The sequence below is a fragment of the Carassius carassius genome, chromosome 22, assembly GCF_963082965.1.
Source record: "Carassius carassius chromosome 22, fCarCar2.1, whole genome shotgun sequence".
Taxonomy (NCBI): Eukaryota; Metazoa; Chordata; class Actinopteri; order Cypriniformes; family Cyprinidae; genus Carassius; species Carassius carassius.
Genome location: NC_081776.1, coordinates 31,942,378 through 31,966,626, shown reverse-complemented (window position 1 = coordinate 31,966,626; position 24,249 = coordinate 31,942,378). Strand labels below are relative to the sequence as shown.

At 44.0% G+C, this 24,249-nt stretch overlaps 47 non-coding genes across 47 annotated transcripts; all 47 read right to left on the bottom strand.

Annotated features, from left to right (window-relative positions):
- Positions 1 to 94: 94 nt before the first annotated feature.
- Positions 95 to 167, bottom strand: trnav-cac (transfer RNA valine (anticodon CAC)). Its single transcript has one exon. It is a non-coding gene; the product is annotated as a tRNA-Val (tRNA).
- A 128-nt stretch (positions 168 to 295) lies between these two features.
- Positions 296 to 368, bottom strand: trnav-aac (transfer RNA valine (anticodon AAC)). Its single transcript has one exon. It is a non-coding gene; the product is annotated as a tRNA-Val (tRNA).
- A 236-nt stretch (positions 369 to 604) lies between these two features.
- trnav-uac (transfer RNA valine (anticodon UAC)) lies at positions 605 to 677 on the bottom strand. Its single transcript has one exon. It is a non-coding gene; the product is annotated as a tRNA-Val (tRNA).
- Positions 678 to 1,281: 604 nt separating this feature from the next.
- Positions 1,282 to 1,354, bottom strand: trnav-cac (transfer RNA valine (anticodon CAC)). Its single transcript has one exon. It is a non-coding gene; the product is annotated as a tRNA-Val (tRNA).
- A 127-nt stretch (positions 1,355 to 1,481) lies between these two features.
- trnav-aac (transfer RNA valine (anticodon AAC)) lies at positions 1,482 to 1,554 on the bottom strand. The gene has a single exon. It is a non-coding gene; the product is annotated as a tRNA-Val (tRNA).
- A 912-nt stretch (positions 1,555 to 2,466) lies between these two features.
- trnav-cac (transfer RNA valine (anticodon CAC)) lies at positions 2,467 to 2,539 on the bottom strand. The gene has a single exon. It is a non-coding gene; the product is annotated as a tRNA-Val (tRNA).
- A 127-nt stretch (positions 2,540 to 2,666) lies between these two features.
- Positions 2,667 to 2,739, bottom strand: trnav-aac (transfer RNA valine (anticodon AAC)). The gene has a single exon. It is a non-coding gene; the product is annotated as a tRNA-Val (tRNA).
- A 912-nt stretch (positions 2,740 to 3,651) lies between these two features.
- trnav-cac (transfer RNA valine (anticodon CAC)) lies at positions 3,652 to 3,724 on the bottom strand. Its single transcript has one exon. It is a non-coding gene; the product is annotated as a tRNA-Val (tRNA).
- A 436-nt stretch (positions 3,725 to 4,160) lies between these two features.
- trnav-cac (transfer RNA valine (anticodon CAC)) lies at positions 4,161 to 4,233 on the bottom strand. Its single transcript has one exon. It is a non-coding gene; the product is annotated as a tRNA-Val (tRNA).
- Positions 4,234 to 4,361: 128 nt separating this feature from the next.
- Positions 4,362 to 4,434, bottom strand: trnav-aac (transfer RNA valine (anticodon AAC)). Its single transcript has one exon. It is a non-coding gene; the product is annotated as a tRNA-Val (tRNA).
- A 225-nt stretch (positions 4,435 to 4,659) lies between these two features.
- Positions 4,660 to 4,732, bottom strand: trnav-uac (transfer RNA valine (anticodon UAC)). The gene has a single exon. It is a non-coding gene; the product is annotated as a tRNA-Val (tRNA).
- A 604-nt stretch (positions 4,733 to 5,336) lies between these two features.
- Positions 5,337 to 5,409, bottom strand: trnav-cac (transfer RNA valine (anticodon CAC)). Its single transcript has one exon. It is a non-coding gene; the product is annotated as a tRNA-Val (tRNA).
- A 127-nt stretch (positions 5,410 to 5,536) lies between these two features.
- trnav-aac (transfer RNA valine (anticodon AAC)) lies at positions 5,537 to 5,609 on the bottom strand. The gene has a single exon. It is a non-coding gene; the product is annotated as a tRNA-Val (tRNA).
- A 236-nt stretch (positions 5,610 to 5,845) lies between these two features.
- On the bottom strand, positions 5,846 to 5,918 carry trnav-uac (transfer RNA valine (anticodon UAC)). The gene has a single exon. It is a non-coding gene; the product is annotated as a tRNA-Val (tRNA).
- A 604-nt stretch (positions 5,919 to 6,522) lies between these two features.
- trnav-cac (transfer RNA valine (anticodon CAC)) lies at positions 6,523 to 6,595 on the bottom strand. The gene has a single exon. It is a non-coding gene; the product is annotated as a tRNA-Val (tRNA).
- A 127-nt stretch (positions 6,596 to 6,722) lies between these two features.
- Positions 6,723 to 6,795, bottom strand: trnav-aac (transfer RNA valine (anticodon AAC)). The gene has a single exon. It is a non-coding gene; the product is annotated as a tRNA-Val (tRNA).
- A 236-nt stretch (positions 6,796 to 7,031) lies between these two features.
- trnav-uac (transfer RNA valine (anticodon UAC)) lies at positions 7,032 to 7,104 on the bottom strand. The gene has a single exon. It is a non-coding gene; the product is annotated as a tRNA-Val (tRNA).
- Positions 7,105 to 7,708: 604 nt separating this feature from the next.
- On the bottom strand, positions 7,709 to 7,781 carry trnav-cac (transfer RNA valine (anticodon CAC)). Its single transcript has one exon. It is a non-coding gene; the product is annotated as a tRNA-Val (tRNA).
- Positions 7,782 to 7,909: 128 nt separating this feature from the next.
- On the bottom strand, positions 7,910 to 7,982 carry trnav-aac (transfer RNA valine (anticodon AAC)). The gene has a single exon. It is a non-coding gene; the product is annotated as a tRNA-Val (tRNA).
- A 913-nt stretch (positions 7,983 to 8,895) lies between these two features.
- Positions 8,896 to 8,968, bottom strand: trnav-cac (transfer RNA valine (anticodon CAC)). The gene has a single exon. It is a non-coding gene; the product is annotated as a tRNA-Val (tRNA).
- Positions 8,969 to 9,095: 127 nt separating this feature from the next.
- Positions 9,096 to 9,168, bottom strand: trnav-aac (transfer RNA valine (anticodon AAC)). The gene has a single exon. It is a non-coding gene; the product is annotated as a tRNA-Val (tRNA).
- A 453-nt stretch (positions 9,169 to 9,621) lies between these two features.
- Positions 9,622 to 9,694, bottom strand: trnav-aac (transfer RNA valine (anticodon AAC)). The gene has a single exon. It is a non-coding gene; the product is annotated as a tRNA-Val (tRNA).
- Positions 9,695 to 10,607: 913 nt separating this feature from the next.
- Positions 10,608 to 10,680, bottom strand: trnav-cac (transfer RNA valine (anticodon CAC)). The gene has a single exon. It is a non-coding gene; the product is annotated as a tRNA-Val (tRNA).
- A 127-nt stretch (positions 10,681 to 10,807) lies between these two features.
- Positions 10,808 to 10,880, bottom strand: trnav-aac (transfer RNA valine (anticodon AAC)). Its single transcript has one exon. It is a non-coding gene; the product is annotated as a tRNA-Val (tRNA).
- Positions 10,881 to 11,317: 437 nt separating this feature from the next.
- Positions 11,318 to 11,390, bottom strand: trnav-aac (transfer RNA valine (anticodon AAC)). Its single transcript has one exon. It is a non-coding gene; the product is annotated as a tRNA-Val (tRNA).
- Positions 11,391 to 11,626: 236 nt separating this feature from the next.
- trnav-uac (transfer RNA valine (anticodon UAC)) lies at positions 11,627 to 11,699 on the bottom strand. Its single transcript has one exon. It is a non-coding gene; the product is annotated as a tRNA-Val (tRNA).
- A 604-nt stretch (positions 11,700 to 12,303) lies between these two features.
- trnav-cac (transfer RNA valine (anticodon CAC)) lies at positions 12,304 to 12,376 on the bottom strand. Its single transcript has one exon. It is a non-coding gene; the product is annotated as a tRNA-Val (tRNA).
- A 127-nt stretch (positions 12,377 to 12,503) lies between these two features.
- Positions 12,504 to 12,576, bottom strand: trnav-aac (transfer RNA valine (anticodon AAC)). Its single transcript has one exon. It is a non-coding gene; the product is annotated as a tRNA-Val (tRNA).
- A 236-nt stretch (positions 12,577 to 12,812) lies between these two features.
- Positions 12,813 to 12,885, bottom strand: trnav-uac (transfer RNA valine (anticodon UAC)). The gene has a single exon. It is a non-coding gene; the product is annotated as a tRNA-Val (tRNA).
- A 604-nt stretch (positions 12,886 to 13,489) lies between these two features.
- trnav-cac (transfer RNA valine (anticodon CAC)) lies at positions 13,490 to 13,562 on the bottom strand. The gene has a single exon. It is a non-coding gene; the product is annotated as a tRNA-Val (tRNA).
- A 134-nt stretch (positions 13,563 to 13,696) lies between these two features.
- On the bottom strand, positions 13,697 to 13,769 carry trnav-aac (transfer RNA valine (anticodon AAC)). The gene has a single exon. It is a non-coding gene; the product is annotated as a tRNA-Val (tRNA).
- Positions 13,770 to 14,005: 236 nt separating this feature from the next.
- trnav-uac (transfer RNA valine (anticodon UAC)) lies at positions 14,006 to 14,078 on the bottom strand. Its single transcript has one exon. It is a non-coding gene; the product is annotated as a tRNA-Val (tRNA).
- An 804-nt stretch (positions 14,079 to 14,882) lies between these two features.
- trnav-aac (transfer RNA valine (anticodon AAC)) lies at positions 14,883 to 14,955 on the bottom strand. The gene has a single exon. It is a non-coding gene; the product is annotated as a tRNA-Val (tRNA).
- Positions 14,956 to 15,191: 236 nt separating this feature from the next.
- trnav-uac (transfer RNA valine (anticodon UAC)) lies at positions 15,192 to 15,264 on the bottom strand. Its single transcript has one exon. It is a non-coding gene; the product is annotated as a tRNA-Val (tRNA).
- A 604-nt stretch (positions 15,265 to 15,868) lies between these two features.
- trnav-cac (transfer RNA valine (anticodon CAC)) lies at positions 15,869 to 15,941 on the bottom strand. The gene has a single exon. It is a non-coding gene; the product is annotated as a tRNA-Val (tRNA).
- Positions 15,942 to 18,357: 2,416 nt separating this feature from the next.
- On the bottom strand, positions 18,358 to 18,430 carry trnav-uac (transfer RNA valine (anticodon UAC)). Its single transcript has one exon. It is a non-coding gene; the product is annotated as a tRNA-Val (tRNA).
- Positions 18,431 to 19,233: 803 nt separating this feature from the next.
- Positions 19,234 to 19,306, bottom strand: trnav-aac (transfer RNA valine (anticodon AAC)). The gene has a single exon. It is a non-coding gene; the product is annotated as a tRNA-Val (tRNA).
- Positions 19,307 to 19,542: 236 nt separating this feature from the next.
- On the bottom strand, positions 19,543 to 19,615 carry trnav-uac (transfer RNA valine (anticodon UAC)). Its single transcript has one exon. It is a non-coding gene; the product is annotated as a tRNA-Val (tRNA).
- A 604-nt stretch (positions 19,616 to 20,219) lies between these two features.
- trnav-cac (transfer RNA valine (anticodon CAC)) lies at positions 20,220 to 20,292 on the bottom strand. Its single transcript has one exon. It is a non-coding gene; the product is annotated as a tRNA-Val (tRNA).
- A 126-nt stretch (positions 20,293 to 20,418) lies between these two features.
- Positions 20,419 to 20,491, bottom strand: trnav-aac (transfer RNA valine (anticodon AAC)). Its single transcript has one exon. It is a non-coding gene; the product is annotated as a tRNA-Val (tRNA).
- A 236-nt stretch (positions 20,492 to 20,727) lies between these two features.
- trnav-uac (transfer RNA valine (anticodon UAC)) lies at positions 20,728 to 20,800 on the bottom strand. Its single transcript has one exon. It is a non-coding gene; the product is annotated as a tRNA-Val (tRNA).
- Positions 20,801 to 21,404: 604 nt separating this feature from the next.
- On the bottom strand, positions 21,405 to 21,477 carry trnav-cac (transfer RNA valine (anticodon CAC)). Its single transcript has one exon. It is a non-coding gene; the product is annotated as a tRNA-Val (tRNA).
- Positions 21,478 to 21,603: 126 nt separating this feature from the next.
- Positions 21,604 to 21,676, bottom strand: trnav-aac (transfer RNA valine (anticodon AAC)). The gene has a single exon. It is a non-coding gene; the product is annotated as a tRNA-Val (tRNA).
- Positions 21,677 to 22,589: 913 nt separating this feature from the next.
- Positions 22,590 to 22,662, bottom strand: trnav-cac (transfer RNA valine (anticodon CAC)). The gene has a single exon. It is a non-coding gene; the product is annotated as a tRNA-Val (tRNA).
- Positions 22,663 to 22,796: 134 nt separating this feature from the next.
- trnav-cac (transfer RNA valine (anticodon CAC)) lies at positions 22,797 to 22,869 on the bottom strand. The gene has a single exon. It is a non-coding gene; the product is annotated as a tRNA-Val (tRNA).
- Positions 22,870 to 23,105: 236 nt separating this feature from the next.
- trnav-uac (transfer RNA valine (anticodon UAC)) lies at positions 23,106 to 23,178 on the bottom strand. Its single transcript has one exon. It is a non-coding gene; the product is annotated as a tRNA-Val (tRNA).
- Positions 23,179 to 23,981: 803 nt separating this feature from the next.
- trnav-aac (transfer RNA valine (anticodon AAC)) lies at positions 23,982 to 24,054 on the bottom strand. The gene has a single exon. It is a non-coding gene; the product is annotated as a tRNA-Val (tRNA).
- Positions 24,055 to 24,249: the final 195 nt, after the last annotated feature.

The window sequence follows — 24,249 nt, the reverse complement described above, 5'->3', positions numbered from 1 at the left end:
TCCCTTAACTTACCTCGGAATTAAGGCGTTTGCAGCTTGGACCACCTGCCTACCAGACAGCCATTTCACCAAAGAAAGAACAAAAGCCCCCACCTGTTTCCGCCCAGTTTCGAACTGGGGACCTTTCGCGTGTGAGGAGAACGTGATAACCACTACACTACGGAAACCTACCTACCTCTCTCAAACAGTCCAACATTTTTAAATGAAGGCTCTGTAAAATGTGCATAAAGGTAATGTCTTCTAAAGCCCACAGTCGGCTAAAAAGGGTTCATACTTTTCATCAAAAGGAAGCAGCTGTTTCTGCTCGGTTTCGAACCGAGGACCTTTCGCGTGTTAGGCGAACGTGATGACCACTACACTACAGAAACTCCCCACTTCCACACTAGTTCTCTTTCGCCATAATCTATACAATGATGTGCCCAAACGCAAATAGGCAATCTGCGTAAATCCCACACACAACAGGACAGAGTTCATTCGGCGTGGCAGTCTATGCCGAGTTTCCAAATAATTTCCCTTAACTTACCTTGGAATTAAGGCGTTTGCAGCTTGGACCACCTGCCTACCAGACAGCCATTTCACCACAGAAAGAACAAAAGCCCCCACCTGTTTCCGCCCAGTTTCGAGCTGGGGACCTTTCGCGTGTAAGGCGAATGTGATAACCTCTACACTACGGAAACCTGAAGTCAAGGTTGTATCTGACCTTTTCATCGCACGCTTCTTGGAGCACGTATAAAATTACAGATTGCATTGTGCTCTTCAGTCTGCAAATAGCTTTTTTTTGAGTGGCAAACCAAGCATTTTTCCAGTTGTCTGAAGGATTTCTCTGTGACCATTACTTTTTTGCTCTTTTTTAGGTTATTTAATTTAATTGTTTTTAACGTTATACGAAATATTTTGTCTTTGAGTGCACCATCCATCTATTCATTGAAACTGCCTGGTTTAAAGTACAGAGTCTGTCGGTGTGGCAGTTACTGCTGCCTAGTGTGGCTTAATAATTGTCTTCACACCTGTGTAAAGAAAGACCTTCGTGACGTAGAGCTGCTGCCTAACAGAGGGCCACTCTGACAAATATCTTCTTTCGTGTTCCTCAGAAGAAAGCCACGCAGGCTTGAAATGGCACGAGTGTGGGTTAGGTTTAGGTCAAACAGTGACTGCTCTTTCATTTCTGCATCAACTACACCTTTGCTGACTATATTCATGCCTCTTGGCCGCAAAGCTTCGGTAGCATTGAGTTCCTCCTCAACAGAATGTCAATTGAACCATTGTGAAAAAGAGATTCACTGTTCCCGCCCAGTTTTGAACTGGGGACCTTTCGCGTGTGAGGCGAACGTGATAACCACTACACTACGGAAACCTACCTACCTCTCCAAACAGTCCAACATTTTTAATTGAAGGCTCTGTAAAATGTGCATAAAGGTAATGTCTTCTAAAGCCCACAGTCGGCTAAAAAGGGTTCATACTTTTCATCAAAAGGAAGCAGCTGTTTCTGCTCGGTTTCGAAACGAGGACCTTTCGCGTGTTAGGCGAACGTGATGACCACTACACTACAGAAACTCCCCACTTCCACACTAGTTCTCTTTCGCCATAATCTATACAATGATGTGCCCAAACGCAAATAGGCAATCTGCGTAAATCCCACACACAACAGGACAGAGTTCATTCGGCTTGGCAGTCTATGCCGAGTTTCCAAGTAATTTCCCTTAACTTACCTCGGAATTAAGGCGTTTGCAGCTTGGACCACCTGCCTACCAGACAGCCATTTCACCACAGAAAGAACAAAAGCCCCCTCCTGTTTCCGCCCAGTTTAGAGCTGGGGACCTTTCGCGTGTAAGGCGAATGTGATAACTTCTAAACTACGGAAACCTGCAGTCAAGGTTGGATCTGACCTTTTCATCGCACGCTTCTTGGAGCACGAATAAAATTACAGATTGCGTTGGGCTCTTCAGTCTGCAAATAGCTTTTTTAGAGTGGCAAACCATGCATTTTTCCAGTTGTCTGAAGGATTGGTCTGTGACCATTACTTTTTTGCTCTTTTTTAGGTTATTTAATTTAATTGTTTTTAACGTTATACGAAATATTTTGTCTTTGAGTGCACCATCCATCTGTTCATTGAAACTGCCTGGTTTAAAGTACAGAGTCTGTCGGTGTGGCAGTTACTGCTGCCTAGTGTGGCTTAATAATTGTTTTCACACCTGTGAAAAGAAAGGCCTTCGTGACGTAGAGCTGCTGCCTAACAGAGGGCCACTCTGACAAATATCTTCTTTCGTGTTCCTCAGAAGAAAGCCACGCAGGCTTGAAATGGCACGAGTGTGGGTTAGGTTTAGGTCAAACAGTGACTGCTCTTTCATTTCTGCATCAACTACACCTTTGCTGACTATATTCATGCCTCTTGGCCGCAAAGCTTCGGTAGCATTGAGTTCCTCCTCAACAGAATGCCAATTGAACCATTGTGAAAAAGAGATTCACTGTTCCCGCCCAGTTTCGAACTGGGGACTTTTCGCGTGTGAGGCGAACGTGATAACCACTACACTACGGAAACCTACCTACCTCTCCAAACAGTCCAACATTTTTAATTGAAGGCTCTGTAAAATGTGCATAAAGGTAATGTCTTCTAAAGCCCACAGTCGGCTAAAAAGGGTTCATACTTTTCATCAAAAGGAAGCAGCTGTTTCTGCTCGGTTTCGAAACGAGGACCTTTCGCGTGTTAGGCGAACGTGATGACCACTACACTACAGAAACTCCCCACTTCCACACTAGTTCTCTTTCGCCATAATCTATACAATGATGTGCCCAAACGCAAATAGGCAATCTGCGTAAATCCCACACACAACAGGACAGAGTTCATTCGGCTTGGCAGTCTATGCCGAGTTTCCAAGTAATTTCCCTTAACTTACCTCGGAATTAAGGCGTTTGCAGCTTGGACCACCTGCCTACCAGACAGCCATTTCACCACAGAAAGAACAAAAGCCCCCTCCTGTTTCCGCCCAGTTTAGAGCTGGGGACCTTTCGCGTGTAAGGCGAATGTGATAACTTCTAAACTACGGAAACCTGCAGTCAAGGTTGGATCTGACCTTTTCATCGCACGCTTCTTGGAGCACGAATAAAATTACAGATTGCGTTGTGCTCTTCAGTCTGCAAATAGCTTTTTTAGAGTGGCAAACCATGCATTTTTCCAGTTGTCTGAAGGATTGCTCTGTGACCATTACTTTTTTGCTCTTTTTTAGGTTATTTAATTTAATTGTTTTTAACGTTATACGAAATATTTTGTCTTTGAGTGCACCATCCATCTGTTCATTGAAACTGCCTGGTTTAAAGTACAGAGTCTGTCGGTGTGGCAGTTACTGCTGCCTAGTGTGGCTTAATAATTGTCTTCACACCTGTGAAAAGAAAGGCCTTCGTGACGTAGAGCTGCTGCCTAACAGAGGGCCACTCTGACAAATATCTTCTTTCGTGTTCCTCAGAAGAAAGCCACGCAGGCTTGAAATGGCACGAGTGTGGGTTAGGTTTAGGTCAAACAGTGACTGCTCTTTCATTTCTGCATCAACTACACCTTTGCTGACTATATTCATGCCTCTTGGCCGCAAAGCTTCGGTAGCATTGAGTTCCTCTTCAACAGAATGCCAATTGAACCATTGTGAAAAAGAGATTCACTGTTCCCGCCCAGTTTCGAACTGGGGACCTTTCGCGTGTGAGGCGAACGTGATAACCACTACACTACGGAAACCTACCTACCTCTCCAAACAGTCCAACATTTTTAATTGAAGGCTCTGTAAAATGTGCATAAAGGTAATGTCTTCTAAAGCCCACAGTCGGCTAAAAAGGGTTCATACTTTTCATCAAAAGGAAGCAGCTGTTTCTGCTCGGTTTCGAGACGAGGACCTTTCGCGTGTTAGGCGAACGTGATGACCACTACACTACAGAAACTCCCCACTTCCACACTAGTTCTCTTTCGCCATAATCTATACAATGATGTGCCCAAACGCAAATAGGCAATCTGCGTAAATCCCACACACAACAGGACAGAGTTCATTCGGCGTGGCAGTCTATGCCGAGTTTCCAAATAATTTCCCTTAACTTACCTCGGAATTAAGGCGTTTGCAGCTTGGACCACCTGCCTACCAGACAGCCATTTCACCAAAGAAAGAACAAAAGCCCCCACCTGTTTCCGCCCAGTTTCGAACTGGGGACCTTTCGCGTGTGAGGAGAACGTGATAACCACTACACTACGGAAACCTACCTACCTCTCTCAAACAGTCCAACATTTTTTATTGAAGGCTCTGTAAAATGTGCATAAAGGTAATGTCTTCTAAAGCCCACAGTCGGCTAAAAAGGGTTCATACTTTTCATCAAAAGGAAGCAGCTGTTTCTGCTCGGTTTCGAACCGAGGACCTTTCGCGTGTTAGGCGAACGTGATGACCACTACACTACAGAAACTCCCCACTTCCACACTAGTTCTCTTTCGCCATAATCTATACAATGATGTGCCCAAACGCAAATAGGCAATCTGCGTAAATCCCACACACAACAGGACAGAGTTCATTCGGCGTGGCAGTCTATGCCGAGTTTCCCCTAACTTACCTTGGAATTAAGGCGTTTGAAGCTTGGACCACCTGCCTACCAGACAGCCATTTCACCACAGACAGAACAAAAGCCCCCACCTGTTTCCGCCCAGTTTCGAGCTGGGGACCTTTCGCGTGTAAGGCGAATGTGATAACCTCTACACTACGGAAACCTGAAGTCAAGGTTGGATCTGACCTTTTCATCGCACGCTTCTTGGAGCACGTATAAAATTACAGATTGCATTGTGCTCTTCAGTCTGCAAATAGCTTTTTTTTGAGTGGCAAACCAAGCATTTTTCCAGTTGTCTGAAGGATTTCTCTGTGACCATTACTTTTTTGCTCTTTTTTAGGTTATTTAATTTAATTGTTTTTAACGTTATACTAAATATTTTGTCTTTGAGTGCACCATCCATCTGTTCATTGAAACTGCCTGGTTTAAAGTACAGAGTCTGTCGGTGTGGCAGTTACTGCTGCCTAGTGTGGCTTAATAATTGTCTTCACACCTGTGTAAAGAAAGACCTTCGTGACGTAGAGCTGCTGCCTAACAGAGGGCCACTCTGACAAATATCTTCTTTCGTGTTCCTCAGAAGAAAGCCACGCAGGCTTGAAATGGCACGAGTGTGGGTTAGGTTTAGGTCAAACAGTGACTGCTCTTTCATTTCTGCATCAACTACACCTTTGCTGACTATATTCATGCCTCTTGGCCGCAAAGCTTCGGTAGCATTGAGTTCCTCCTCAACAGAATGCCAATTGAACCATTGTGAAAAAGAGATTCACTGTTCCCGCCCAGTTTCGAACTGGGGACCTTTCGCGTGTGAGGCGAACGTGATAACCACTACACTACGGAAACCTACCTACCTCTCCAAACAGTCCAACATTTTTAATTGAAGGCTCTGTAAAATGTGCATAAAGGTAATGTCTTCTAAAGCCCGCAGTCAGCTAAAAAGGGTTCATACTTTTCATCAAAAGGAAGCAGCTGTTTCTGCTCGGTTTCGAACCGAGGACCTTTCGCGTGTTAGGCGAACGTGATGACCACTACACTACAGAAACTCCCCACTTCCACTCTAGTTCTCTTTCGCCATAATCTATACAATGATGTGCCCAAACGCAAATAGGCAATCTGCGTAAATCCCACACACAACAGGACAGAGTTCATTCGGCGTGGCAGTCTATGCCGAGTTTCCAAATAATTTCCCTTAACTTACCTCGGAATTAAGGCGTTTGCAGCTTGGACCACCTGCCTACCAGACAGCCATTTCACCAAAGAAAGAACAAAAGCCCCCACCTGTTTCCGCCCAGATTGAAGCTGGGGACCTTTCGCGTGTAAGGCGAATGTGATAACCTCTACACTACGGAAACCTGCAGTCAAGGTTGGATCTGACCTTTTCATCGCACGCTTCTTGGAGCACGAATAAAATTACAGATTGCGTTGTGCTCTTCAGTCTGCAAATAGTTTTTTTTTGAGTGGCAAACCAAGCATTTTTCCAGTTGTCTGAAGGATTGCTCTGTGACCATTACTTTTTTGCTCTTTTTTAGGTTATTTAATATAATTGTTTTTAACGTTATACGAAATATTTTGTCTTTGAGTGCACCATCCATCTGTTCATTGAAAATGCCTGGTTTAAAGTACAGAGTCTGTCGGTGTGGCAGTTACTGCTGCCTAGTGTGGCTTAATAATTGTCTTCACACCTGTGTAAAGAAAGGCCTTCGTGACGTAGAGCTGCTGCCTAACAGAGGGCCACTCTGACAAATATCTTCTTTCGTGTTCCTCAGAAGAAAGCCACGCAGGCTTGAAATGGCACGAGTGTGGGTTAGGTTTAGGTCAAACAGTGACTGCTCTTTCATTTCTGCATCAACTACACCTTTGCTGACTATATTCATGCCTCTTGGCCGCAAAGCTTCGGTAGCATTGAGTTCCTCCTCAACAGAATGCCAATTGAACCATTGTGAAAAAGAGATTCACTGTTCCCGCCCAGTTTCGAACTGGGGACCTTTCGCGTGTGAGGCGAACGTGATAACCACTACACTACGGAAACCTACCTACCTCTCGAAACAGTCCAACATTTTTAATTGAAGGCTCTGTAAAATGTGCATAAAGGTAATGTCTTCTAAAGCCCACAGTCGGCTAAAAAGGGTTCATACTTTTCATCAAAAGGAAGCAGCTGTTTCTGCTCGGTTTCGAACCGAGGACCTTTCGCGTGTTAGGCGAACGTGATGACCACTACACTACAGAAACTCCCCACATCCACACTAGTTCTCTTTCGCCATAATCTATACAATGATGTGCCCAAACGCAAATAGGCAATCTGCGTAAATCCCACACACAACAGGACAGAGTTCATTCGGCGTGGCAGTCTATGCCGAGTTTCCAAATAATTTCCCTTAACTTACCTTGGAATTAAGGCGTTTGCAGCTTGGACCACCTGCCTACCAGACAGCCATTTCACCACAGAAAGAACAAAAGCCCCCACATGTTTCCGCCCAGTTTCGAGCTGGGGACCTTTCGCGTGTAAGGCGAATGTGATAACCTCTACACTACGGAAACCTGAAGTCAAGGTTGGATCTGACCTTTTCATCGCACGCTTCTTGGAGCACGTATAAAATTACAGATTGCATTGTGCTCTTCAGTCTGCAAATAGCTTTTTTTTGAGTGGCAAACCAAGCATTTTTCCAGTTGTCTGAAGGATTTCTCTGTGACCATTACTTTTTTGCTCTTTTTTAGGTTATTTAATTTAATTGTTTTTAACGTTATACGAAATATTTTGTCTTTGAGTGCACCATCCATCTGTTCATTGAAACTGCCTGGTTTAAAGTACAGAGTCTGTCGGTGTGGCAGTTACTGCTGCCTAGTGTGGCTTAATAATTGTCTTCACACCTGTGTAAAGAAAGGCCTTCGTGACGTAGAGCTGCTGCCTAACAGAGGGCCACTCTGACAAATATCTTCTTTCGTGTTCCTCAGAAGAAAGCCACGCAGGCTTGAAATGGCACGAGTGTGGGTTAGGTTTAGGTCAAACAGTGACTGCTCTTTCATTTCTGCATCAACTACACCTTTGCTAACTATATTCATGCCTCTTGGCCGCAAAGCTTCGGTAGCGTTGAGTTCCTCCTCAACAGAATGCCAATTGAACCATTGTGAAAAAGAGATTCACTGTTCCCGCCCAGTTTCGAACAGGGGACCTTTCGCGTGTGAGGCGAACGTGATAACCACTACACTACGGAAACCTACCTACCTCCCTCAAACAGTCCAACATTTTTAATTGAAGGCTCTGTAAAATGTGCATAAAGGTAATGTATTCTAAAGTCCACAGTCGGCTAAAAAGGGTTCATACTTTTCATCAAAAGGAAGCAGCTGTTTCTGCTCGGTTTCGAACCAAGGACCTTTTGCGTGTTAGGCGAACGTGATGACCACTACACTACAGAAACTCCCCACTTCCACACTAGTTCTCTTTCGCCATAATCTATACAATGATGTGCCCAAACGCAAATAGGCAATCTGCGTAAATCCCACACACAACAGGACAGAGTTCATTCGGCGTGGCAGTCTATGCCGAGTTTCCAAATAATTTCCCTTAACTTACCTTGGAATTAAGGCGTTTGCAGCTTGGACCACCTGCCTACCAGACAGCCATTTCACCACAGAAAGAACAAAAGCCCCCACCTGAATCCGCCCAGTTTCGAGCTGGGGACCTTTCGCGTGTAAGGCGAATGTGATAACCTCTACACTACGGAAATCTGAAGTCAAGGTTGGATCTGAACTTTTCATCGCACGCTTCTTGGAGCACGTATAAAATTACAGATTGCATTGTGCTCTTCAGTCTGCAAATAGCTTTTTTTTGAGTGGCAAACCAAGCATTTTTCCAGTTGTCTGAAGGATTTCACTGTGACCATTACTTTTTTGCTCTTTTTTAGGTTATTTAATTTAATTGTTTTTAACGTTATTCGAAATATTTTGTCTTTGAGTGCACCATCCATCTGTTCATTGAAACTGCCTGGTTTAAAGTACAGAGTCTGTCGGTGTGGCAGTTACTGCTGCCTAGTGTGGCTTAATAATTGTCTTCACACCTGTGTAAAGAAAGACCTTCGTGACGTAGAGCTGCTGCCTAACAGAGGGCCACTCTGACAAATATCTTCTTTCGTGTTCCTCAGAAGAAAGCCACGCAGGCTTGAAATGGCACGAGTGTGGGTTAGGTTTAGGTCAAACAGTGACTGCTCTTTCATTTCTGCATCAACTACACCTTTGCTGACTATATTCATGCCTCTTGGCCGCAAAGCTTCGGTAGCATTGAGTTCCTCCTCAACAGAATGCCAATTGAACCATTGTGAAAAAGAGATTCACTGTTCCCGCCCAGTTTCGAACTGGGGACCTTTCGCGTGTGAGGCGAACGTGATAACCACTACACTACGGAAACCTACCTACCTCTCCAAACAGTCCAACATTTTTAATTGAAGGCTCTGTAAAATGTGCATAAAGGTAATGTCTTCTAAAGCCCACAGTCGGCTAAAAAGGGTTCATACTTTTCATCAAAAGGAAGCAGCTGTTTCTGCTCGGTTTCGAAACGAGGACCTTTCGCGTGTTAGGCGAACGTGATGACCACTACACTACAGAAACTCCCCACTTCCACACTAGTTCTCTTTCGCCATAATCTATACAATGATGTGCCCAAACGCAAATAGGCAATCTGCGTAAATCCCACACACAACAGGACAGAGTTCATTCGGCGTGGCAGTCTATGCCGAGTTTCCAAATAATTTCCCTTAACTTACCTCGGAATTAAGGCGTTTGCAGCTTGGACCACCTGCCTACCAGACAGCCATTTCACCAAAGAAAGAACAAAAGCCCCCACCTGTTTCCGCCCAGTTTCGAACTGGGGACCTTTCACGTGTGAGGAGAACGTGATAACCACTACGCTACGGAAACCTACCTACCTACCTACCTACCTACCTCCCTCAAACAGTCCAACATTTTTAATTGAAGGCTCTGTAAAATGTGCATAAAGGTAATGTCTTCTAAAGCCCACAGTCGGCTAAAAAGGGTTCATACTTTTCATCAAAAGGAAGCAGCTGTTTCTGCTCGGTTTCGAACCGAGGACCTTTTGCGTGTTAGGCGAACGTGATGACCACTACACTACAGAAACTCCCCACTTCCACACTAGTTCTCTTTCGCCATAATCTATACAATGATGTGCCCAAACGCAAATAGGCAATCTGCGTAAATCCCACACACAACAGGACAGAGTTCATTCGGCGTGGCAGTCTATGCCGAGTTTCCAAATAATTTCCCTTAACTTATCTTGGAATTAAGGTGTTTGCAGCTTGGACCACCTGCCTACCAGACAGCCATTTCACCACAGAAAGAACAAAAGCCCCCACCTGTTTCCGCCCAGTTTCGAGCTGGGGACCTTTCACGTGTAAGGCAAATGTGATAACCTCTACACTACGGAAACCTGAAGTCAAGGTTGGATCTGACCTTTTCATCGCACGCTTCTTGGAGCACGTATAAAATTACAGATTGCATTGTGCTCTTCAGTCTGCAAATAGCTTTTTTTTGAGTGGCAAACCAAGCATTTTTCCAGTTGTCTGAAGGATTTCTCTGTGACCATTACTTTTTTGCTCTTTTTTAGGTTATTTAATTTAATTGTTTTTAACGTTATACGAAATATTTTGTCTTTGAGTGCACCATCCATCTGTTCATTGAAACTGCCTGGTTTAAAGTACAGAGTCTGTCGGTGTGGCAGTTACTGCTGCCTAGTGTGGCTTAATAATTGTCTTCACACCTGTGTAAAGAAAGACCTTCGTGACGTAGAGCTGCTGCCTAACAGAGGGCCACTCTGACAAATATCTTCTTTCGTGTTCCTCAGAAGAAAGCCACGCAGGCTTGAAATGGCACGAGTGTGGGTTAGGTTTAGGTCAAACAGTGACTGCTCTTTCATTTCTGCATCAACTACACCTTTGCTGACTATATTCATGCCTCTTGGCCGCAAAGCTTCGGTAGCGTTGAGTTCCTCCTCAACAGAATGCCAATTGAACCATTGTGAAAAAGAGATTCACTGTTCCCGCCCAGTTTCGAACTGGGGACCTTTCGCGTGTGAGGCGAACGTGATAACCACTACACTACAGAAACCTACCTACCTCTCCAAACAGTCCAACATTTTTAATTGAAGGCTCTGTAAAATGTGCATAAAGGTAATGTCTTCTAAAGCCCACAGTCGGCTAAAAAGGGTTCATACTTTTCATCAAAAGGAAGCAGCTGTTTCTGCTCGGTTTCGAAACGAGGACCTTTCGCGTGTTAGGCGAACGTGATGACCACTACACTACAGAAACTCCCCACTTCCACACTAGTTCTCTTTCGCCATAATCTATACAATGATGTGCCCAAACGCAAATAGGCAATCTGCGTAAATCCCACACACAACAGGACAGAGTTCATTCGGCGTGGCAGTCTATGCCGAGTTTCCAAATAATTTCCCTTAACTTACCTCGGAATTAAGGCGTTTGCAGCTTGGACCACCTGCCTACCAGACAGCCATTTCACCAAAGAAAGAACAAAAGCCCCCACCTGTTTCCGCCCAGTTTCGAACTGGGGACCTTTCACGTGTGAGGAGAACGTGATAACCACTACGCTACGGAAACCTACCTACCTCTCTCAAACAGTCCAACATTTTTTATTGAAGGCTCTGTAAAATGTGCATAAAGGTAATGTCTTCTAAAGCCCACAGTCGGCTAAAAAGGGTTCATACTTTTCATCAAAAGGAAGCAGCTGTTTCTGCTCGGTTTCGAACCGAGGACCTTTCGCGTGTTAGGCGAACGTGATGACCACTACACTACAGAAACTCCCCACTTCCACACTAGTTCTCTTTCGCCATAATCTATACAATGATGTGCCCAAACGCAAATAGGCAATCTGCGTAAATCCCACACACAACAGGACAGAGTTCATTCGGCGTGGCAGTCTATGCCGAGTTTCCAAATAATTTCCCTTAACTTACCTCGGAATTAAGGCGTTTGCAGCTTGGACCACCTGCCTACCAGACAGCCATTTCACCAAAGAAAGAACAAAAGCCCCCACCTGTTTCCGCCCAGTTTCAAGCTGGGGACCTTTCGCGTGTAAGGCGAATGTGATAACCTCTACACTACGGAAACCTGCAGTCAAGGTTGGATCTGACCTTTTCATCGCACGCTTCTTGGAGCACGAATAAAATTACAGATTGCGTTGTGCTCTTCAGTCTGCAAATAGTTTTTTTTTGAGTGGCAAACCAAGCATTTTTCCAGTTGTCTGAAGGATTGCTCTGTGACCATTACTTTTTTGCTCTTTTTTAGGTTATTTAATATAATTGTTTTTAACGTTATACGAAATATTTTGTCTTTGAGTGCACCATCCATCTGTTCATTGAAACTGCCTGGTTTAAAGTACAGAGTCTGTCGGTGTGGCAGTTACTGCTGCCTAGTGTGGCTTAATAATTGTCTTCACACCTGTGTAAAGAAAGGCCTCCGTGACGTAGAGCTGCTGCCTAACAGAGGGCCACTCTGACAAATATCTTCTTTCGTGTTCCTCAGAAGAAAGCCACGCAGGCTTGAAATGGCACGAGTGTGGGTTAGGTTTAGGTCAAACAGTGACTGCTCTTTCATTTCTGCATCAACTACACCTTTGCTGACTATATTCATGCCTCTTGGCCGCAAAGCTTCGGTAGCATTGAGTTCCTCCTCAACAGAATGCCAATTGAACCATTGTGAAAAAGAGATTCACTGTTCCCGCCCAGTTTCGAACTGGGGACCTTTCGCGTGTGAGGCGAACGTGATAACCACTACACTACGGAAACCTACCTACCTCTCCAAACAGTCCAACATTTTTAATTGAAGGCTCTGTAAAATGTGCATAAAGGTAATGTCTTCTAAAGCCCACAGTCGGCTAAAAAGGGTTCATACTTTTCATCAAAAGGAAGCAGCTGTTTCTGCTCGGTTTCGAAACGAGGACCTTTCACGTGTTAGGCGAACGTGATGACCACTACACTACAGAAACTCCCCACTTCCACACTAGTTCTCTTTCGCCATAATCTATACAATGATGTGCCCAAACGCAAATAGGCAATCTGCGTAAATCCCACACACAACAGGACAGAGTTCATTCGGCGTGGCAGTCTATGCCGAGTTTCCAAATAATTTCCCTTAACTTACCTTGGAATTAAGGCGTTTGCAGCTTGGACCACCTGCCTACCAGACAGCCATTTCACCACAGAAAGAACAAAAGCCCCCACCTGTTTCCGCCCAGTTTCGAGCTGGGGACCTTTCGCGTGTAAGGCGAATGTGATAACCTCTACACTACGGAAACCTGCAGTCAAGGTTGTATCTGACATTTTCATCGCACGCTTCTTGGAGCACGAATAAAATTACAGATTGCGTTGTGCTCTTCAGTCTGCAAATAGCTTTTTTTTGAGTGGCAAACCAAGCATTTTTCCAGTTGTTTGAAGGATTGCTCTGTGACCATTACTTTTTTGCTCTTTTTTAGGTTATTTAATTTAATTGTTTTTAACATTATACGAAATATTTTGTCTTTGAGTGCACCATCCATCTGTTCATTGAAACTGCCTGGTTTAAAGTCCAGAGTCTGTCGGTGTGGCAGTTACTGCTGCCTAGTGTGGCTTAATAATTGTCTTCACACCTGTGTAAAGAAAGGCCTTCATGACGTAGAGCTGCTGCCTAACAGAGGGCCACTCTGACAAATATCTTCTTTCGTGTTCCTCAGAAGAAAGCCACGCAGGCTTGAAATGGCACGAGTGTGGGTTAGGTTTAGGTCAAACAGTGACTGCTCTTTCATTTCTGCATCAACTACACCTTTGCTGACCATATTCATGCCTCTTGGCCGCAAAGCTTCGGTAGCATTGAGTTCCTCCTCAACAGAATGCCAATTGAACCATTGTGAAAAAGAGATTCACTGTTCCCGCCCAGTTTCGAACTGGGGACCTTTCGCGTGTGAGGCAAACGTGATAACCACTACACTACGGAAACCTACCTACCTACCTACCTCTAAAACAGTCCAACATTTTTAATTGAAGTCTCTGTAAAATGTGCATAAAGGTAATGTCTTCTAAAGCCCACAGTCGGCTAAAAAGGGTTCATACTTTTCATCAAAAGGAAGCAGCTGTTTCTGCTCGGTTTCGAACCGAGGACCTTTCGCGTGTTAGGCGAACGTGATGACCACTACACTACAGAAACTCCCCACTTCGACACTAGTTCTCTTTCGCCATAATCTATACAATGATGTGCCCAAAAGCAAATAGGCAATCTGTGTAAATCCCACACACAACAGGACAGAGTTAATTCGGCGTGGCAGTCTACGCCGAGTTTCCAAATAATTTCCCTTAACTTTCCTCGGAATTAAGGCGTTTGCAGCTTGGACCACCTGCCTACCAGACAGCCATTTCACCACAGAAAGAAAAAAAGCCCCCACCTGTTTCCGCCCAGTTTCGAGCTGGGGACCTTTCACGTGTAAGGCGAATGTGATAACCTCTACACTACGGAAACCTGCAGTCAAGGTTGTATCTGACCTTTCCATCGCACGCTTCTTGGAGCACGAATAAAATTACAGATTGCGTTGTGCTCTTCAGTCTGCAAATAGCTTTTTTTTGAGTGGCAAACCAAGCATTTTTCCAGTTGTCTGAAGGATTGCTCTGTGACCATTACTTTTTTGCTCTTTTTTAGGTTATTTAATTTAATTGTTTTTAACATTATACGAAATATTTTGTCTTTGAGTGCACCATCCATCTGTTCATTGAAACTGCCTGGTTTAAAGTACAGAGTCTGTCGGTGTGGCAGTTACTGCTGCCTAGTGTGGCTTAATAATTGTCTTCACACCTGTGTAAAGAAAGGCCTTCGTGACGTAGAGCTGCTGCCTAACAGAGGGCCACTCTGACAAATTTCTTCGTTCGTGTTCCTCAGAAGAAAGCCACGCAGGCTTAAAATGGCACGAGTGTGGGTTAGGTTTAGGTCAAACAGTGACTGCTCTTTCATTTCTGCATCAACTACACCTTTGCTGACTATATTCATGCCTCTTGGCCGCAAAGCTTCGGTAGCGTTGAGTTCCTCCTCAAAAGAATGCCAATTGAACCATTGTGAAAAAGAGATTCACTGTTCCCGCCCAGTTTCAAACTGGGGATCTTTTGCTTGTGAGGCGAACGTGATAACCACTACACTACGGAAGCCTACCTACATCCCTCAACAGTCCAACATTTTTAATTGAAGGCTCTGTAAAATGTGCATAAAGGTAATGTCTTCTAAAGCCCACAGTCGGCTAAAAAGGGTTCATACTTTTCATCAAAACGAAGCAGCTGTTTCTGCTCGGTTTCGAACCAAGGACCTTTCGCGTGTTAGGCGAACGTGATGACCACTACACTACAGAAACTCCCCACTTCCACAATAGTTCTCTTTCGCCATAATCTATACAATGATGTGCCCAAACGCAAATAGGCAATCTGCGTAATTCCCACACACAAAAGGACAAAGTTCATTCGGGGTGGCAGTCTACGCCGAGTTTCCAAATAATTTCCCTTAACTTACCTCGGAAATAAGGCGTTTGCAGCTTGGACCACCTGCCTACCAGACAGCCATTTCACCACAGAAAGAACAAAAGCCCCCACCTGTTTCCGCCCAGTTTCGAGCTGGGGACCTTTCGCGTGTAAGGCGAATGTGATAACCTCTACACTACGGAAACCTGCAGTCAAGGTTGTATCTGACCTTTCCATCGCACGCTTCTTGGAGCACGAATAAAATTACAGATTGCGTTGTGCTCTTTAGTCTGCAAATAGCTTTTTTTTGAGTGGCAAACCAAGCATTTTTCCAGTTGTCTGAAGGATTGCTCTGTGACCATTACTTTTTTGCTCTTTTTTAGGTTATTTAATTTAATTGTTTTTAACGTTTTACGAAATATTTTGTCTATGAGTGCACCATCCATCTGTTCATTGAAACTGCCTGGTTTAAAGTACAGAGTCTGTCGGTGTGGCAGTTACTGCTGCCTAGTGTGGCTTAATAATTGTCTTTACACCTGTGTAAAGAAAGACCTTCGTGACGTAGAGCTGCTGCCTAACAGAGGGCCACTCTGACAAATATCTTCTTTCGTGTTCCTCAGAAGAAAGCCACGCAGGCTTGAAATGGCACAAGTTTGGGTTAGGTTTAGGTCAAACAGTGACTGCTCTTTCATTTCTGCATCAACTACACCTTTGCTGACTATATTCATGCCTCTTGGCCGCAAAGCTTCGGTAGCATTGAGTTCCTCCTCAACAGAATGCCAATTGAACCATTGTGAAAAAGAGATTCACTGTTCCCGCCCAGTTTCGAACTGGGGACATTTCGCGTGTGAGGCGAACGCGATAACCACTACACTACGGAAACCTAGCTCTCTCAAACAATCCAACATTTTTAATTGAAGGCTCTGTAAAATGTGCATAAAGGTAATGTCTTCTAAAGCCCACAGTCGGCTAAAAAGGGTTCATACTTTTCATCAAAAGGAAGCAGCTGTTTCTGCTCGGTTTCGAAACGAGGACCTTTCACGTGTTAGGCGAACGTGATGACCACTATACTACAGAAACTCCCTACTTCCACAGTAGTTCTCTTTCGTCATATATCTTTCGTCATATGGTATATGTGAGGATTTCCAGTCAGGATTTAGACCGTATCATAGTACTGAGACTGCTCTTCTTAGAGTTACAAATGATCTGCTCTTATCATCTGATCGTGGGTGTATCTCTCTATTAGTTTTATTGGATCTTAGTGCTGCGTTTGACACAATTGACCACAACATTCTTTTGCATAGACTTGAATACTTTGTTGGCATCAGTGGAAGTGCATTAGCATGGTTTAAATCGTACTTATAAGACCGCCATCAGTTCGTAGCAGTGAATGAAGATGTATCCTATCGATCACAAGTGCAGTATGGAGTACCTCAAGGCTCAGTACTAGGGCCGCTACTCTTCACGCTTTATATGTTACCCTTGGGAGATATCATCAGGAAACATGGTGTTAGCTTTCACTGTTATGCTGATGATACTCAGCTCTATATTTCTTCGCAGCCCGGTGAAACACACCAATTTGAAAAACTAATGGATTGCATAGTCGATATAAAAAACTGGATGACGAGTAATTTCTTACTGCTAAATTCTGAAAAAACAGAGGTGTTAATTATAGGACCTAAAAACTCTGCTTGTAATAACCTAGAACACTGTCTAAGACTTGATGGTTGCTCTGTCAATTCTTCGTCATCAGTTAGGAACCTAGGTGTGCTACTTGATCGCAATCTTTCCTTAGAAAGCCACGTTTCTAGCATTTGTAAAACTGCATTTTTCCATCTCAAAAATATATCTAAATTACGGCCTATGCTCTCAATGTCAAATGCAGAAATGTTAATCCATGCATTTATGACCTCAAGGTTAGATTATTGTAATGCTTTATTGGGTGGTTGTTCTGCACGCTTAGTAAACAAACTACAGCTAGTCCAAAATGCAGCAGCAAGAGTTCTTACTAGAACCAGGAGGTATGACCATATTAGCCCGGTCCTGTCAACACTGCACTGGCTCCCTATCAAGCATCGCATAGATTTTAAAATATTGCTTATTACTTATAAAGCCCTGAATGGTTTAGCACCTCAGTATTTGAATGAGCTCCTTTTACATTATAATCCTCTACGTCCGCTACGTTCTCAAAACTCAGGCAATTTGATAATACCTAGAATATCAAAATCAACTGCAGGCGGCAGATCCTTTTCCTATTTGGCGCCCAAACTCTGGAATAACCTACCTAACATTGTTCGGGAGGCAGACACACTCTTGCAGTTTAAATCTAGATTAAAGACCCATCTCTTTAACCTGGCATACACATAACATACTAATATGCTTTTATTATCCAAATCCGTTAAAGGATTTTTAGGCTGCATTAATTAGGTAAACCGGAACCGGAAACACTTCCCATAACAACCTATGTACTTGCTACATCATTAGAAGAATGGCATCTACGCTAATATTTGTCTGTTTCTCTCTTGTTCCGAGGTCACCGTGGCCACCAGATCCAGTCTGTGTCCAGATCAGAGGGTCACTGCAGTCACCCGGATCCAGTACGTATCCAGACCAGATGCTGGATCAGCACCTAGAAAGGACCTCTACATCCCTGAAAGACAACTAGAGCCCCAGATACAGATCCCCTGTAAAGACCTTGTCTCAGAGGAGCACCAGGACAAGACCACAGGAAACAGATGATTCTTCTGCACAATCTGACTTTGCTGCAGTCTGGAATTGAACTGCTGGTTTCATCTGGTCAGAGGAGAACTGGCCCCCCAACTGAGCCTGGTTTCTCCCAAGGTTTTTTTCTCCATTCTGTCACCGATGGAGTTTCGGTTCCTTGCCGCTGTCGCCTCTGGCTTGCTTAGTTGGGGACACTTCATCTACAGCGATATCGTTGACTTGATTGCAAATAAATGCACAGACACTATTTAACTGAACTGAACTATAACTGAATCCAATGATGAACTGCCTTTAACTATCATTTTTGCATTATTGACACTGTTGTCCTAATGAATGTTGTTCAGTTGCTTTGACGCAATGTATTTTGTTTAAAGCACTATATAAATAAAGGTAAAGGTGACATAATCTATACAATGATGTGCCCAAACGCAAATAGGCAATCTGCGTAAATCCCACACACAACAGGAGTTTCCAAATAATTTCCCTTAACTTACCTCGGAATTAAGGCGTTTGCAGCTTGGACCACCTGCCTACCAGACAGCCATTTCACCACAGAAAGAACAAAAGCCCCCACCTGTTTCCGCCCAGTTTCAAGCTGGGGACCTTTCGCGTGTAAGGCGAATGTGATAACCTCTACACTACGGAAACCTGCAGTCAAGGTTGGATCTGACCTTTTCATCGCACGCTTCTTGGAGCACGAATAAAATTACAGATTGCGTTGTGCTCTTCAGTCTGCAAATAGTTTTTTTTTGAGTGGCAAACCAAGCATTTTTCCAGTTGTCTGAAGGATTGCTCTGTGACCATTACTTTTTTGCTCTTTTTTAGGTTATTTAATTTGATTGTTTTTAACGTTATTCGAAATATTTTGTCTTTGAGTGCACCATCCATCTGTTCATTGAAACTGCTTGGTTTAAAGTACAGAGTCTGTCGGTGTGGCAGTTACTGCTGCCTAGTGTGGCTTAATAATTGTCTTCACACCTGTGTAAAGAAAGGCCTTCGTGACGTAGAGCTGCTGCCTAACAGAGGGCCACTCTGACAAATATCTTCTTTCCTGTTCCTCTGAAGAAAGCCACGCAGGCTTGAAATGGCACGAGTGTGGGTTAGGTTTAGGTCAAACAGTGACTGCTCTTTCATTTCTGCATCAACTACACCTTTGCTGACTATATTCATGCCTCTTGGCCGCAAAGCTTCGGTAGCATTGGGTTCCTCCTCAACAGAATGCCAATTGAACCATTGTGAAAAAGAGATTCACTGTTCCCACCCAGTTTCGAACTGGGGACCTTTCCCGTGTGAGGCGAACGTGATAACCACTACACTACGGAAACCTACCTACCGCTAAAACAGTCCAACATTTTTAATTGAAGTCTCCGTAAAATGTGCATAAAGGTAATGTCTTCTAAAGCCCACAGTCGGCTAAAAAGGGTTCATACTTTTCATCAAAAGGAAGCAGCTGTTTCTGCTCGGTTTCGAACCGAGGACCTTTCGCGTGTTAGGCGAACGTGATGACCACTACACTACAGAAACTCCAGACTTCCACACTAGTTCTCTTTCGCCATAATCTATACAATGATGTGCCCAAAAGCAAATAGGCAATCTGTGTAAATCCCACACACAACAGGACAGAGTTCATTCGGCGTGGCAGTCTACGCCGAGTTTCCAAATAATTTCCCTTAACTTACCTCGGAATTAAGGCGTTTGCAGCTTGGACCACCTGCCTACCAGACAGCCATTTCACCACAGAAAGAAAAAAAGCCCCCACCTGTTTCCGCCCAGTTTCGAGCTGGGGACCTTTCGCGTGTAAGGCGAATGTGATAACCTCTACACTACGGAAACCTGCAGTCAAGGTTGTATCTGACCTTTTCATCGCACGCTTCTTGGAGCACGAATAAAATTACAGATTGCGTTGTGCTCTTCAGTCTGCAAATAGCTTTTTTTTGAGTGGCAAACCAAGCATTTTTCCAGTTGTTTGAAGGATTGCTCTGTGACCATTACTTTTTTGCTCTTTTTTAGGTTATTTAATTTAATTGTTTTTAACATTATACGAAATATTTTGTCTTTGAGTGCACCATCCATCTGTTCATTGAAACTGCCTGGTTTAAAGTACAGAGTCTGTCGGTGTGGCAGTTACTGCTGCCTAGTGTGGCTTAATAATTGTCTTCACACCTGTGTAAAGAAAGGCCTTCGTGACGTAGAGCTGCTGCCTAACAGAGGGCCACTCTGACAAATATCTTCGTTCGTGTTCCTCAGAAGAAAGCCACGCAGGCTTGAAATGGCACAAGTGTGGGTTAGGTTTAGGTCAAACAGTGACTGCTCTTTCATTTCTGCATCAACTACACCTTTGCTGACTATATTCATGCCTCTTGGCCGCAAAGCTTCGGTAGCATTGAGTTCCTCCTCAACAGAATGCCAATTGAACCATTGTGAAAAAGAGATTCACTGTTCCCGCCCAGTTTCGAACTGGGGACCTTTCGCGTGTGAGGCGAACGTGATAACCACTACACTACGGAAACCTACCTACCTCTAAAACAGTCCAACATTTTTAATTGAAGTCTCTGTAAAATGTGCATAAAGGTAATGTCTTCTAAAGCCCACAGTCGGCTAAAAAGGGTTCATACTTTTCATCAAAAGGTAGCAGCTGTTTCTGCTCGGTTTCGAACCGAGGACCTTTCGCGTGTTAGGCGAACGTGATGACCACTACACTACAGAAACTCCCCACTTCCACACTAGTTCTCTTTCGCCATAATCTATACAATGATGTGCCCAAAAGCAAATAGGCAATCTGTGTAAATCCCACACACAACAGGACAGAGTTCATTCGGCGTGGCAGTCTACACCGAGTTTCCAAATAATTTCCCTTAACTTACCTCGGAATTAAGGCGTTTGCAGCTTGGACCACCTGCCTACCAGACAGCCATTTCACCACAGAAAGAAAAAAAGCCCCCACCTGTTTCCGCCCAGTTTCGAGCTGGGGACCTTTCGCGTGTAAGGCGAATGTGATAACCTCTACACTACGGAAACCTGCAGTCAAGGTTGTATCTGACCTTTTCATCGCACGCTTCTTGGAGCACGAATAAAATTACAGATTGCGTTGTGCTCTTCAGTCTGCAAATAGCTTTTTTTTGAGTGGCAAACCAAGCATTTTTCCAGTTGTTTGAAGGATTGCTCTGTGACCATTACTTTTTTGCTCTTTTTTAGGTTATTTAATTTAATTGTTTTTAACATTATACGAAATATTTTGTCTTTGAGTGCACCATCCATCTGTTCATTGAAACTGCCTGGTTTAAAGTACAGAGTCTGTCGGTGTGGCAGTTACTGCTGCCTAGTGTGGCTTAATAATTGTCTTCACACCTGTGTAAAGAAAGGCCTTCGTGACGTAGAGCTGCTGCCTAACAGAGGGCCACTCTGACAAATATCTTCGTTCGTGTTCCTCAGAAGAAAGCCACGCAGGCTTGAAATGGCACAAGTGTGGGTTAGGTTTAGGTCAAACAGTGACTGCTCTTTCATTTCTGCATCAACTACACCTTTGCTGACTATATTCATGCCTCTTGGCCGCAAAGCTTCGGTAGCATTGAGTTCCTCCTCAACAGAATGCCAATTGAACCATTGTGAAAAAGAGATTCACTGTTCCCGCCCAGTTTCGAACTGGGGACCTTTCGCGTGTGAGGCGAACGTGATAACCACTACACTACGGAAACCTACCTACCTCTAAAACAGTCCAACATTTTTAATTGAAGTCTCTGTAAAATGTGCATAAAGGTAATGTCTTCTAAAGCCCACAGTCGGCTAAAAAGGGTTCATACTTTTCATCAAAAGGTAGCAGCTGTTTCTGCTCGGTTTCGAACCGAGGACCTTTCGCGTGTTAGGCGAACGTGATGACCACTACACTACAGAAACTCCCCACTTCCACACTAGTTCTCTTTCGCCATAATCTATACAATGATGTGCCCAAAAGCAAATAGGCAATCTGTGTAAATCCCACACACAACAGGACAGAGTTCATTCGGCGTGGCAGTCTACACCGAGTTTCCAAATAATTTCCCTTAACTTACCTCGGAATTAAGGCGTTTGCAGCTTGGACCACCTGCCTACCAGACAGCCATTTCACCACAGAAAGAAAAAAAGCCCCCACCTGTTTCCGCCCAGTTTCGAGCTGGGGACCTTTCGCGTGTAAGGCGAATGTGATAACCTCTACACTATGGAAACCTGCAGTCAAGGTTGTATCTGACCTTTTCATCGCACGCTTCTTGGAGCACGAATAAAATTACAGATTGCGTTGTGCTCTTCAGTCTGCAAATAGCTTTTTTTTGAGTGGCAAACCAAGCATTTTTCCAGTTGTTTGAAGGATTGCTCTGTGACCATTACTTTTTTGCTCTTTTTTAGGTTATTTAATTTAATTGTTTTTAACATTATACGAAATATTTTGTCTTTGAGTGCACCATCCATCTGTTCATTGAAACTGCCTGGTTTAAAGTACAGAGTCTGTCGGTGTGGCAGTTACTGCTGCCTAGTGTGGCTTAATAATTGTCTTCACACCTGTGTAAAGAAAGGCCTTCGTGACGTAGAGCTGCTGCCTAACAGAGGGCCACTCTGACAAATATCTTCGTTCGTGTTCCTCAGAAGAAAGCCACGCAGGCTTGAAATGGCACAAGTGTGGGTTAGGTTTAGGTCAAACAGTGACTGCTCTTTCATTTCTGCATCAACTACACCTTTGCTGACTATATTCATGCCTCTTGGCCGCAAAGCTTCGGTAGCATTGAGTTCCTCCTCAACAGAATGCCAATTGAACCATTGTGAAAAAGAGATTCACTGTTCCCGCCCAGTTTCGAACTGGGGACCTTTCGCGTGTGAGGCAAACGTGATAACCACTACACTACGGAAACCTACCTACCTACCTACCTCTAAAACAGTCCAACATTTTTAATTGAAGGCTCTGTAAAATGTGCATAAAGGTAATGTCTTCTAAAGCCCACAGTCGGCTAAAAAGGGTTCATACTTTTCATCAAAAGGAAGCAGCTGTTTCTGCTCGGTTTCGAACCGAGGACCTTTCGCATGTGAGGCGAACGTGATGACCACTACACTACAGAAACTCCCCACTTCCACACTAGTTCTCTTTCGCCATAATCTATACAATGATGTGCCCAAAAGCAAATAGGCAATCTGTGTAAATCCCACACACAACAGGACAGAGTTCATTCGGCGTGGCAGTCTACACCGAATTTCCAAATAATTTCCCTTAACTTACCTCGGAATTAAGGCGTTTGCAGCTTGGACCACCTGCCTACCAGACAGCCATTTCACCACAGAAAGAAAAAAAGCCCCCACCTGTTTCCGCCCAGTTTCGAGCTGGGGACCTTTCACGTGTAAGGCGAATGTGATAACCTCTACACTACGGAAACCTGCAGTCAAGGTTGTATCTGACCTTTTCATCGCACGCTTCTTAGAGCACGAATAAAATTACAGATTGCGTTGTGCTCTTCAGTCTGCAAATAGCTTTTTTTTGAGTGGCAAACCAAGCATTTTTCCAGTTGTTTGAAGGATTGCTCTGTGACCATTACTTTTTTGCTCTTTTTTAGGTTATTTAATTTAATTGTTTTTAACGTTATACGAAATATTTTGTCTTTGAGTGCACCATCCATCTGTTCATTGAAACTGCCTGGTTTAAAGTACAGAGTCTGTCGGTGTGGCAGTTACTGCTGCCTAGTGTGGCTTAATAATTGTCTTCACACCTGTGTAAAGAAAGGCCTTCGTGACGTAGAGCTGCTGCCTAGCAGAGGGCCACTCTGACAAATATCTTCTTTCGTGTTCCTCAGAAGAAAGCCACGCAGGCTTGAAATGGCACGAGTGTGGGTTAGGTTTAGGTCAAACAGTGACTGCTCTTTCATTTCTGCATCAACTACACCTTTGCTGACTATATTCATGCCTCTTGGCCGCAAAGCTTCGGTAGCATTGAGTTCCTCCTCAACAGAATGCCAATTGAACCATTGTGAAAAAGAGATTCACTGTTCCCGCCCAGTTTCGAACTGGGGACCTTTCGCGTGTGAGGCGAACGTGATAACCACTACTCTACGGAAACCTACCTACCTCTAAAACAGTCCAACATTTTTAATTGAAGTCTCTGTAAAATGTGCATAAAGGTAATGTCTTCTAAAGCCCACAGTCGGCTAAAAAGGGTTCATACTTTTCATCAAAAGGAAGCAGCTGTTTCTGCTCGGTTTCGAACCAAGGACCTTTCGCGTGTTAGGCGAACATGATGACCACTACACTACAGAAACTCCCCACTTCCACACTAGTTCTCTTTCGCCATAATCTATACAATGATGTGCCCAAAAGCAAATAGGCAATCTGTGTAAATCCCACACACAACAGGACAGAGTTCATTCGGCGTGGCAGTCTACGCCGAGTTTCCAAATAATTTCCCTTAACTTACCTCGGAATTAAGGCGTTTGCAGCTTGGACCACCTGCCTAC